The sequence below is a fragment of the Arvicanthis niloticus genome, chromosome X (genome assembly GCF_011762505.2).
Source record: "Arvicanthis niloticus isolate mArvNil1 chromosome X, mArvNil1.pat.X, whole genome shotgun sequence".
In the NCBI taxonomy this organism is placed as follows: Eukaryota; Metazoa; Chordata; class Mammalia; order Rodentia; family Muridae; genus Arvicanthis; species Arvicanthis niloticus.
This window is the reverse complement of record NC_047679.1, coordinates 93,058,782-93,071,842: the sequence shown is the minus strand read 5'-3', so window position 1 is coordinate 93,071,842 and position 13,061 is coordinate 93,058,782. Positions and strand designations below refer to the sequence as shown.

The following is a 13,061-nucleotide window of genomic DNA, read 5'->3' as shown; positions in this document are numbered from 1 at the left end:
AAACCTTGTTCAAGGAATATACTGGACTTTGGGGGGTGGCGGTGAGGCTGGGTTTCATTGTGTCGTCCAGGCTGACCTCAAACTTGCGACAACCTTCCTGTCTGAGCATCTTGAATTCTGAGATTATAGGTACAAGCCATGGTGCCAAGCAAAGAATTTTTTTTTTCTATTTTTGAGTATGAAAATAATGAGATCAGTTAGTACATGTTAATATTTTTAGGGTGGTAATATGTATATTAAATTTCATATGTATACACGGGGGAGGGGGGAGGCCATCCTTGCAGGTCTAAGAGTTCCAACCCAGAGAAAATGTCAGTGAGTTTCCAAGTCCATTTAAGACAACGGAGCCTGGCTGCTGCCCTTTGTCATAGATCTCCTCCTTTTTGCTGGTGGGGAGCCTGGTGGAACTGTGGGGAGACACAGTGGGGGCTGAGGGTCCCTTGGGGACAGCATCTTCTTTCAGGGAAGCAGCTCTCTTGACAGGCTGCTCTGATAACTGCTGCTTTATTTTCTGTATCATTTTGGCTTTCCCAAGGGACTGAGCACAGTCCTTAGGCCTTGGGGTGGCACAGATTTCAGAGGGAGTTGGCACAGCAGGTGTTCCCGAGTCCTCGCCCTTCCCTTGGGAGGGACGCTCTGCTTGGGGACAGCAGCGTCCTTGGAGGACTTCCATTTAGGTCCCCGTTGTTTCAGCTTCCCATCCCTCTTCCGGTTCCCAATCACTTCAGCTTTCACATCAGACTGAGTGCTTTCCAGGGGCCTAGCAGACTCTTGGGCATCTGGGACGGAGGGTTCAGTGGACAAGCCTGGCCCTTTGGAGATGCCGTTCATCTTCTGGAAGGGCTTCTTGGAATGTTGCCGTCTCACCACCTGCCGCTTTGCCTCTGCAGCCCCGCCGGCTTTCTTGGAGGGCTGGCTACTGTTCTCAGACTTTAGGGTGACCTGATCCTTCAGGTCAGGTTCTGCGGGGGCAGCTGCTGCTGAGTTTCCTGTGTGGGGCTGGGGAACAGATTTGGAAAATTTCTTGAACTTGGCGTTAAAGAAACCATCCATATTGTGAGTGTGAGGGTAGAAGCCTCGGGTGGAGTGCAGAGAGGGGTGGAAGCGCCTTTCTCGGAAGCGGGTAAAACCTTCCTGGCCGAAGTCCAGGCCGGTGGGCACCAGCCGTACATTCCTCTTCTTCAAGGCGTAGTCTACCACCCACTCGTTCTCTTCCACCGTAATGGAACAGGTGCAGTAGACCAGGTAGCCCCCAGTCTTGGAAGCAGCGTTGACTGAGTCAATAGCACTGAGCAGCAGTTCCTTCTGAAGGTGGGCACAGCGCTGGATGTCCTTCTCATCCTTGTTCGTCTTCACAGCAGGGTCTTTGGAGATGACTCCTGTGCCACTACAAGGAGCATCCAGTAGCACTCGATTAAAGCCCCACCACCACCACCACCTTGGGGATCTGGCGCCCGTCATAGTGGCTGATAATGGTATTGGTGACTCCCAGCCGGTGCAGGTTGCCCACGACACTCTTGAGCCTCTCTGCATTGGCATCATTGGCAAGGATCACACCTGTGTTCTTCATCAGCTGAGCTATGTAGCTGGTCTTCCCTCCAGGAGCACAACACATGTCTAAGATCCGCTCATGCTCCTGAGGTGCCAGGGCCATGATAGGTAGCATACTCGAAGCTCACTGCAGCATATAGTGTCCAGCTAGGTACTCGGGAGTAGCACCAATAGGCACTGAAGAATCATATACCACAAGTCCAGACTTTCACCACTTTCCCAGTGGATCCAGATTAACCCCACGATTGACCAGAGCCTGAGCAAGGTCTCGGCGACAGGTTTTCAAGGTGTTGGTCCGAAGGGTGATTGGCCGGGGCACCTCATTAGCTTCTAAGAACTCTATCAACTCAGACAGAAGAAACAGCTCCATGAGCTTGCCCAGCAGAAAGTCTCCATATGAATAGTAAGTGGCCAGATCCTTCTGAAGCAGACTCAGATACTCAGTTCGAGAGCGGCCTTCTTCTCGCTGAGTCCCAAAGTCCCGAAGCACTCCTACTATATCCTGGATCCGCTTGTGAACGCGCTGCAGGTCTGGAGCCTGGGCATCCTGGTCAGTATCCCCAGCAGGGGGCAGCACAGAGGCTTCCTCATCTTCCACATTAACCTGCAAATCCCCCTCTGCTTTGTCATCCTTTCTAGGGTGGGACTGAGGGGAAACACCAGCATCTTCATCAGTGTCCTCTTCACTCCACTGGGCCCCAGCTGCGGCGTCCTGGGCCTTCTGCTTCAGAGCAGTTCTTTCAATAGGCAACAACTTTCCCTCCTCATCCTCTGAGTTAGAATCAGCTCCATAGTCGTCCACCATATCTTCACTACTGTCCTCAGAGCCCCAAAGGTCCCCCTGGATCACCACACCATCTTCCTCGGAGTCTTCCTCTTCGTCCCCATCACTGTTTGGAATTGGTGCTGGGCGTTTTTTACCTCGAGCCTGAACTGCTCCTTTGGATAACTCTCCAGGCAATGTTTTGATCCCAGGAGACTTATTTGGCTTAGGGACGTCAACAGACCCTGCCCTCCTCTTGGCTGCCCTCTTCCGGGCACGGCTTGACAGCCTCTTGAAATTCCCATCGTCAGCTGCAGGCGGAAATCTGACCACTTCGGTCTCTGCACCTTTCTGTTTTCGGGCCTTTCCGCTGTGGCCACGTTTCTCCTTCTTCGTGGGATCCAACTTGCACCCCATGATAACTGAATGCTCGGCTAGCCTAGACCTGGTTCCAGCAGACGCAGCGCCACCAGCCACGGCCCGCTCCACGTGCACTTGGGGAAGAACTCAGTGGTAGCACACCCAGTACATGTTAATTTTAATGCCGGACACACTAATGTAGGGGGCAAGCAGGAAAATGTTAATTTTTAATACTTTTCTTAGCATAAGAAACTTGAAAGATGTCTGAAAGAATATGCTAAAAATTCAAAATTAAATTATAATTAAAATTAAATGTACATCTTAATGTTTGGCATCTGTAAAACAGTTTCAGGATTGCTTATATATTAATCAAAATAATAACCATTGCTTAATGGCTACCTACTGTTTTCAATTTACCACACCAGTTACTTTTTTTTTATTTAGTAGTTCTTAACAGGGCCCATTCTCCCCAAAGGAATTTGGGCAGTGTCTGGAGACATTTTTGGTTGTCATATCTTTTTAAAGTGATATTCACTTATTTATATATTTATTTGTGTGTGACATACCCTGTGCTTCAACATGTGGAGGTCAGAGGTTGACTTCATCTATCTTCCTCTTTTGTTCTCCAACTTATTTTTTTGAGAAAGGGTCTCCCACTAAATATACATGTTATCATGGCTAGCTAGATTGGCCAGCATGAACCTGGGACCTTTCTTTTCTGTTCTCTGGCAATGGGCTTGTGGATGTCACTGAGCTCAGTTGTTTTACACAAATGCTGACAAAATGAAGTCATATTACCTATGGAGCCATCTTTCCACCCCACCTTTCCACTTCTTTTTTTTGATGGGAATTGAACCTCCTGCATGTTAATTGGCTGAGCCTCATTTTTTTTACATCTTAAAAAGTAAGTTTGAGCTCAACATAGGGATGCTTATTTTATCGTCATCATCATCATCATCATCATCATCATCATCATCACCATCATCACCACCACCACCACACAACAGGTCCCCACACAAAACAGTGAGTTTGCAAATGTCAGCACCAATGAAGTTGAGTAATCTTGCTTTGTGTCCTTGGAATCATCATGATAATTCAGCAACAGCGTTGCAGTTCTCTCTCAAATATTCTTAAGAACACAGAGACAATTCCTAAGACCACATCACTGAGTTCTAAGAAGCAAAACAGATCTTCACACCATCTGTCTGGTTCTATTTTATTTTACCTACTCTCTAGATAGTATGAAAGACACTGGGTACCTTATAGCTCTTAAAATCAGAAGCATTAAGCCACTTCAAAATTTGTATATTTCTTAATGATTCATTTTTTTTTCTAAAAATGAGCTTGGTACCACATTGAAGCATGCATTTCTCCTAGACAAGTATACAGAGAGCTCATCACCCATCACCGCATCCTTTACCACCTGAAAAGAACAGAGCAGTACTGTATAGTAGAAAGCAGACATGACGCAAGCAATGTCAGACATGCTATTGTGTAGCTATTTCCTCCTAATTGAAACATTCCCTCCTGGAGGCAGGGAGAGGCTCATAAGTCTCAGGGAGTTAATGAAACTTAGAAGGCTTGAGACAGTAAGGAGACTTTCAAACTCTGAAAGTTAACTTGTAAAAATATTGAACAATTGCTGGCAAGAGGAAACTGTCCCTCATTAGAACTGCCTGGTACAGGAATATATAGCTTTCCTGAGTTGTCACTTACCACTTTTCCATAAGCCCATTGCAAATACAGGTGGACTTCTAAGGAGATGGAGGGTCTTGCCATGTCCCGCATGGCTCCAGAGACAGACCTGACTGATTTGGATGGCCAGCAAGGAAAAATGACCACCAGATAGATATGGACAGAATGATAAGATGGAGTAGTCTGAATTGTCTGCTGGAGAAACTGCAGTACCCCAGAACCTCCAAGTACTTATATAGAACAAAGAGGTGGAGTTATTATAATCAAATAACTGGGGCTGGAAACATGGCTCAGCGGTTAAGAGCACTGGCTGCTCTTCCAGAGGTTCGGAGTTCAATCCCCAGCAACCACGGGATGGCTCACAACCATCTGTAATAGGATCTGATGCCCTCTTCTAGCAGAAAGGGGTACATATAGATAGAGCACTCATACATGAAAGAAAGAGAACCAAGGAGGCAGTGTTTAATGTTATTCAGCTGGATCAAGGAGACAAGTTTAGCTAATCTAGGTAGGAACACTCTCTATAAGCAATCAACCATTAGGGTATACATATCTGAAGAATGAGAGAGAAAGCTATGGTAGACATATTCTGCACATGAAATCTACATCTCACATGGACCAGAAGAGAAGGCTTTGATGTTTTCCTCAGGGTGAGAGTCTAGGGTCTATGACGTTTCCTCCCCCTACCTGCCCCTTCAACAACACACATTTACTTGGGACCTCACATACTTAGGACTTCTCCACTCCCTACAAAGTCTTTTTTGTATCACCCTATCATGTTATACTACCCAACAGGCACCATTGAAGACTGACACTATTCCTTAAGAGGAAGAGTAAAAGAATGAAAGAGCAGAAAACAGCACCTCTGACATTTTTGAAGGATTTTCTTCTGTCAAGCTACCATAATTCAGCTGTTGGAAACACTCACTTCTCTCTACATTTGTGTCTGATCCACAAAATGAAAGGCTACCTATGGGAGAACATTATCTTGCCTGCATTTTTTTTCTGAGACAGGCTTCAGGATGTAGCACAGGCTGCCCTCAAACTTTTGATCTTCCTATCTTTGAGTGCTAAGATTATAGTCTTGCAACACCGTACCTGCCACTAAAAACATTTTCATACCAGATCATTACTATGGGCAGATCTAATGCCTAGAGTAAAGGTGTTCTTAGGTTTAGCAGTTTCAAACCAAGGTTTCAAGTAGAGTATGTTGTTGGGGTTGGGAGTATCAAGAAATGGATAGGAACTGCATAAGAAGTGTGTGTGTGTGTGTGTGTGTGGTGTACATATATATGTACATGCACACACAAAATTCTTACCAACTTCAAAAGGGTTATTTCGGGTCAAAATAGAAATTAGGTCTGCCATCTGGCTTCACAAAACTTGCAGCCTCCTTCAAGATGAGTTTTTCTAGCCCATTATTCCTAAGTAGTCTACTTGACAGTAGGAGGTTAGTTTTGTACAGACCTCACATCCTACCTCTTCAATGACAGTCAAGAGGAAATGACTCAAAGAAAAGGAAGGCTGCAAAAACTCCATCCTTTCAAAACAGAAAAAGAAAGAAAAGAAAGAAAAAGAAAAGAAAAAAAGAGAAAAGAGAAAGAGCATACTGCTTTTGTTCAGTTCATAATTATAGAGGTAAAAGCCTCCACTCTTTCCCTGCTCTCTTTCTACAGAGTTTGCTGCCCCGGAGGGACTTTTTATTGAACACAGAACTCAAGTCCTGAAGGCAATGGTTCTACAAAAGGAACGACAACCCCTGGCTGCATGAAAACCTTGGCTTTTGCCAGCTAGAGTTCGATCAAGCTGAGAAAGCAACAAGCCAGACCTCCAAGACTGCCATAGTGATTGCATCAGAGAAGCTTTTGACAGCTCTTCCCTGATTGGTCCTAATCCTTCATTTATTTGCATAATCATATTCAGCATTCTGGTCCCAGTTGGCACTCCATAAATCCATACGTTACTTGGCTTCAGCAAACACAGAGCAAGCTCCGTAGAGGAGAAAGAAGGAAGATGGCTGGAGGTAGAAATCTTGAGAAGCTCCCTAGGGCTCCAATCCTCTTTCCAGAGGTTTCTGTCTCAGGGTAATGAGTTTCCTCAAGCCATCCTCCAGGTTTCCAGGATTCCAGGAATGATAGCAAGAAGCAGCAACCGTTCCTGCCTCAGCCTCCAAGATTTTACCCATGGTTTATAGATGGGGATTTGTCATTCCAGCTTCTTCTAGCTCTGCTAAAGATGGGAGACCTGCCACTTCTGTTGCTTATTCACTAACTTACATCACACTTGCCCAGAGCTGCAACACCTCCAAGCTCTTGGCTAGCATCTGGCTGCTACCAAAAGCTCAATCTGTCTATTGGAATTGTCCAATCCTGTGTGGCAATATATTTAAAGTCATATAACCCACTTCAGGTGTTACCGCAGTTGATAATAAAATACTTCCCATTTGGATATTCCTCTCTGTTTGCCCACACCACAGTTGGTAAACAATAACACAGTAGGAGACAGGAGAGGGTCTCTTCCAGCCTCTTCAATAACATATGGCAAGAAACAAAGTCTCCCATTCTTAGCCTGATAAATTCAGTAAGGTCTAAGAAGGGACAAAAGCCAGAGGTTCTGCCTGTGCATGAGACCAAATGAGATGACCCTTTCAACTTACAGAGCCATTCACAGACTATTTCCCTGAAGTTCTGCCACAAAAAAAAAAACCAAAAAAAAAAAAAAAACCCAGAAACACACACACCTAAACATCTCTTCAAGTACTAAAAACTAGTTTTTACGAAAGGTTCTTCTTTTAAAAAAAAAAAAAAAAAAAAAAAACAAAAAAAAAACCAGACAGGCAACATCACAATCTAGGAATTCTTACCCATAGAAAACTATAGAAAGCCTCTTTTACTTTCCAGTGGTATTTTTTTCACATTCTATTATTTTCTGAATTCTCTATTTTACTTGACTGCTAGCCAAGAACAAGATGGATTTTGGAGAAGGGGACCAGACACCATGAAAGAACATCTGTCAATGAATAGATATGTCAACACATAATGTTGACTATATCATGGTCTATTGATTTGTCTAATTGAAGGGACAGCTTTAAAAAATCATAGGTTACACATGGAAATAAAGATCAGCCAGGCAATCATGAAACCTTTGGTTTCAAGAAGCTTTTTCCCTCTCCTCTCTTTTCCTTCTCCTTCTCCCTCTCCCTCTCCCTCTCCCTCTCCCTCTCCCTCTCCCTCTCCCTCTCCCTCTCCCTCTCCCTCTCCCTCTCCCTCTCCCTCTCCCTCTCCCTCTCCCTCCCCCTCCCCCTCCCCCTCCCCCTCCCCCTCCCCCTCCCCCTCCCCCTCCCCCTCCCCCTCCCCCTCCCCCTCCCCTTTCCTCTCCTCTTTCAATTGAATTTCTTGTATAAGCAGTGGTGCTGGAGATGATCGTGTAGCATGCATCATGTATTAGGATGACTTTGTATCTCAACACAGACACAACTGTATCTCAAGAATAGTACTGAGTAGCTTGTAGTATGAGACTAAAGCAATACTTCATTTTATCATCACTTAGTGGTAAAGCCCAACATTCGGATTCTTCTTCAAATTCACAGAAGCAGTAACACACGAGTACATACAGAGTTGCTTAAGCATTGTAACAGATTTGCATAACTCAAAATGACTGTTCAACATGGCTCTTTCACTCTAAGGGAAACCTTGGTGATAATATCAGAACAGGTACACTACAAAATATAGTGTTTCTCTTCAAAAACAGCACCAAAGAATTTATGTTCTTCTTGTAGCAGTGATAACTTTGGAATACAGGCAGTTTAAAGAAATATAAAATAGTATGTAGAGAGTGAAAATAAGCATTTTTTGTGCTACCCAATGAAATGTGAGGCTGACCAAATTCATATCTTACCCCTCAAATAATCCACTTGGTTTCACTTTTTTTTTTTTTTTTTACATCAGGAATGTAGGGTTGTGAGCATGCCAAGAAATAAGGATTTCGACAAAAAAAAAATTGCTGTGTCTATGGAGAGCAAAATGCTGAGAGGGTTCGATTCAAAATTCACCACAGTCCAGCAAAAGGATTTCCCAAAACCCTGGCTCCCACTACACACGTATGGCCCTGGCTCTGCACAAACCTCACATTCACTAGCAGCCTTTGGTTTTCAAAGAGAAGGGCTATTTTCTCAGCCTACACTTCTCATTTAGCTCCAAACACTTTCTTAGAATATGAACCCTCCTCTTTCTCTTTCACCATTTCTAGTAATGCCAGCATGTCCAGACAATACTGAAAAGCCTTGCTCTTTGGTGCTCAGACAGGATGTTCCATTGATACATCCTTGGGCCAGCCCAGAAGCATCCGTCTGTTGGTGTTTCATACAAAACAAGAGCTGTTTTTACCCCAACTGAATTAATCGTTTCATATAAAAAAACATGTGATGTTTGAGCATTCATTCAAGGAGAATTTGGTGACTTTGTACTCTGTATAAGGCTAAGCCTTGGAATAGGCATGCAGAAGCAGGGGCGTGTCAATGTAGCATCAGAAAGCTGGGGGACACATTGAAGACATAGAAAGCTGCAGAGCCACAAACCTTTAAAAGAGCAGCAAATAGTTATTGAGCAGTTTTGCCAGGCATGGTGCTAGTGGCTGTTTGAGTTGCAGAATTGTAAATGAATGAACAGACTCAGAGAAGCAAAACGCAAAGTCACACTTGTAGAGATGGAACTGTGACTCAAATATGATTTTACTCCAAACTCAGAACATATTTCGTCTGTAGCCTAATGCATATTCATGGAATTAGAGTATGATGGGGGAAGGGGGAAGAAACACTCAGTGGCCTCTGATAAGTTCTGCAGGGGATAAAAAGTAAACCGATGGGGATATAGTTCATACAGTGATTTAGAGAAAGCTTTATGAGAAGAGTAAAATTTGAACTGATTTTAAATGACAATCAATATTTAGTAGCTGGGGAGGAAGGAAAAGTGAATTTCAAGTGAATGTGTTAAATTACAGGATGAAGAGTCTGTATACCCAGAGTGTTATGCATCATAAAATATGGGGACACAAATGAAAGACCCCCAAAAGGGGACCCTCACCCAAGTCTAGACCTGCACAAACCCAAGAACACACTAGAGACCTTCTCGATGCAATTGCAGAGGAGGTTTAATGACGAGGGCCCTTGGGCCGGAACATATCTCACGCAGGAGATAGAGGTTCCGACCCAGAACCCAGGAAACTTGGGATATTTATGGGTAGGGGTTGGGGAGAGCGGGAAAATTTGGCCCAGTTACATATGATTGGTTGCACTTTCGCTCAGCTACACATGATTGGTTGTTCTACAAATTTTAACATAGCACTGGGAATACGAAGGGAGGGAGGGGTAACCAAGAACAGTGGAACATTTCAGAGAAATCCAGCCCAAATGATCTATAGTCATGTGAAAATCACTCTGCATACTCATTCTTCTCAAAAATGTGGTTTTTACTATGTCATTGTGTCCTATCCTGCCATTTCAGATTAACTATCTTTACTTTTTCCAGCTATAGCCCCACCTAGGTGGCAGCATCTTTATCTGTAGTCAGGAATGTGTCTTCCTGCCTTGGGCCTCTCTCACCCATAGGTGGGCCTATTGTTTGAGGCTTGATTCAGGGAATAATGTCCTCCCATCCGGAATGTGCTCCGGGGAAGTGAAGGCCTGAAATCTTATTTTCAGTTCCTCGTTCTGGAACCTGCACTTTTCCTGCTCAGGTCTAAGGCAAAAAATCTACACATATTTCATAAAATGGCCTTTATAATTTTTCACTCTACAACAATAAAAAAGTGCATTTTCAGTATCCGATTGCCAAGTGCTTTGAGCACTGTCAAGAAGTCAAGATTCTTTTTTTAAACCCGATAAGTGATGGAAGGTAAATAACAGTTTCTGTGCAGACAGGAAATGTGATCACATCTGTAATTTGGAAAGAGAATTTTGGTTATGGTTTTGATATTTAAATGCACACCAAGTAGATTAAAGGCAAAGGCCACAGGTGTGACTGGGGATACTGTTTAGATCAGTGGTTCTGAACCTTCCTAAAGCTGAAACCCCTTAATATAAGTTCCTCCTGTTGTGGTGACCCCCCCCCCAACTGTAAACCATTTTTGTTGCTGCTTCATAACTGCAATTTTGCTACTGTTATGGGTTGTAATGTAAATATCTGTGTTTTCCCATGGACTTATGTGAACGCTGTGAAAGGTTCATTCAGCTCTCAAAGGAGTCACAGGTTGGGGACTGCTTGTCTGGATGAAGATGACTTAGAAATGAAACTGGAACATCTCCCCGGGAGCTATAGAAGATGCAAACCAGATAAATTTCATAATTGGTAATGACAAGAATTGGTGTGTGTGTGTGTGTGTGTGTGTGTGTGTGTGTGACAGAGAGAGAGAGAATGCAAAAGAGGAAGAGAGAATTAGAGAGCAAGAGCAAGTGAGAAAGAGAGAGAGAGAGACAGCAATAGAGCGAGAGCAATTCTGAAAGTGCTATGGGTACTTCTAGCATGTCTAGCCTCATCGAATAGTTAGGTTGCTGTGTTGTCGAATGAGGAAAATTGATATAAGAAAAAGTAAGTGTGAAGGGGTAGCCACTGAACTAAGTGCCTCAGATGGATCACTGAGTGGTTGGTCTGTCATCCCTGAAGTTAAAGGTCAAAAGTAATCTGAGAGGGAGAGATCTGGACAGAATGAAACCATTTGGTTAAGGTATGGAGGAAGTAGAGGACACTTTCTTCTTTGGACAGTAAGATAAGTTGGGGAAGAACTTCTTTTAGTACAGAAAGCCCAAAATCTGGATACCATATTCTAAATGGTATTTTCCAAGAAGCTAAGCTAAACTTAGGTCGGGCGAACAATGGAAGCCAGTCAATAAAGCCTGGTTTTCTGGAGATAATCAGGCCAGATTTTGTCTTGGAAGTATTTGCTCCTTGAAGTACTGAGTAGTAGGACAGAAACATCCTCCTGGGACTCAGACAAAGCAGCCATGGTGACTAGAGACCTGTTATAATTCAAAAATTCCCTAATGGTGACTTACCCCAGTAAGCAACCCAGAAAAATACCTTATTTATTTATCTATTTATTTATTTTTTACTTATTAATTTAAAGTGTGTATCAGTAGATGAATTTGAATGTCTCTCCATTTTTTTCCACATATTTTTTTCTTTTTGTCACAGAGTTTCTCATTAACCCTGAGGACACAACTTCAGTTAGGTCAGCTAATTGGTCTCTTCTCTGCCCCTGGCACTGGGATTATAGGCATGCTCAGTTCTTTTTAAAAACAAGGTTTCCAGGAACTGAATTCAGGAACTCATGCTTGTATAACAGACATTTGACCAACTGTGCCATCTTCCCAGCCCCTGAAAATAACTCATTTATTATGTAGAAATAGTCACTTGCCTACAAGTAAGGAGAGTGTGGGGGAAAACGCTTTTCACTGATCATTAAATACTAAGTAAATCATCATTTGTTTAATTTTAGTAGAGGGATTGCAATATTGCCTACTGGCTGTAACTTTAGTATTTTTTTTTTCGAACCTTATTTTTAATGGTGGTTCTTAAATGCTCTAACCTTCCTTGTAACCTACCACCCACCAGAGGGAGTGGGAGTGGAGGCAGTGGACCTGTTTAGAAAGGTTCTTTGGAGCAACTCCGATCTGTGTTGTCCAGAAATCAGCAGTTCAGTTCACAGGTTGGCAGGCACCTGAAGATAGATCCACTCACAACAATTCACAGATATACCAGCAGTCCAGTTCGGTAGAGTCGGGTTAGCAACAGTGGTGACATGACCTAGCAGAGACAGCCAGGCCTCAGCCTTGGCTCGAGTCAGGAGGAGGGAGTTAGAGGGACACCAGGACACCAGGAGAAGTTTGGCTGTGCCTCTCTCAGGGAAACAAAGATCAGCAAAGTTTCAAGCCCCACAAGTGTTGCACAGCTAGCTGTACCAGCAAGCCAAGCTTTGTCTCATGATTCCATGGAGTCCTATTTATACCCTCCAAACCTCACGTGTCCTCCATGTGCCTTGTCTAAGCACCTGTCTTGCCTCAACAAGTACATCCATTCAGCCCGAGTCCACGGAGTCCCAACAAATGGAACTCATGTACACAGTATAAGGTGGATGATGACATGTGTGTTGTTAACAAAGAATCCTTCATCACATGTCCTTTTCATATGTTCACTTTAGCAGAACATCCTCTCTCCTGTGTCTGCTTCAGTGAAACATTTCTTTGTGACTGTGCCTTAGTCTTTCACCTGTATCTACTTCAGGAAAACACTCCTTTACCTATTTGCCCCAACAAACTACCATCCAACACAACTGACTCTCCAAAGAACCCTTAAGATTCCACTTCAGAGATCCTTCAGTGTAAAAAGACAAAAAAAAAAAAAAAAAAAAAAAAGCCCTTATGAGTGGATGTCTACAGAAAGAGATTCTCAATTAAGGATAATCAGATGGCAGGTAGGAAACAATTATGATTGTTATGCTGCAAAAGTCAAATAAAGACATTTAATAATGAGTTGAGAAGGACAGTGCATGGAATTTGGCTTAGCTGGTGGAGTGTTTGCTTGAATTCCTTTCATGAAGAGTCTCAAGCAGGTTTGAGCTCCATCACCACAAAACTGCCAATGGCAGACCTTGGAATGTAGAGTCAGAGGAATTAGAAGTTCTGTGTCATGCCCAGCTA

The 13,061-nt window shown here is 43.5% G+C and overlaps 1 pseudogene; it reads right to left on the bottom strand.

Annotated features, from left to right (window-relative positions):
* Positions 1-304: 304 nt before the first annotated feature.
* On the bottom strand, positions 305-2,731 carry LOC117694542 (28S rRNA (cytosine-C(5))-methyltransferase pseudogene; annotated as a pseudogene).
* Positions 2,732-13,061: the final 10,330 nt, after the last annotated feature.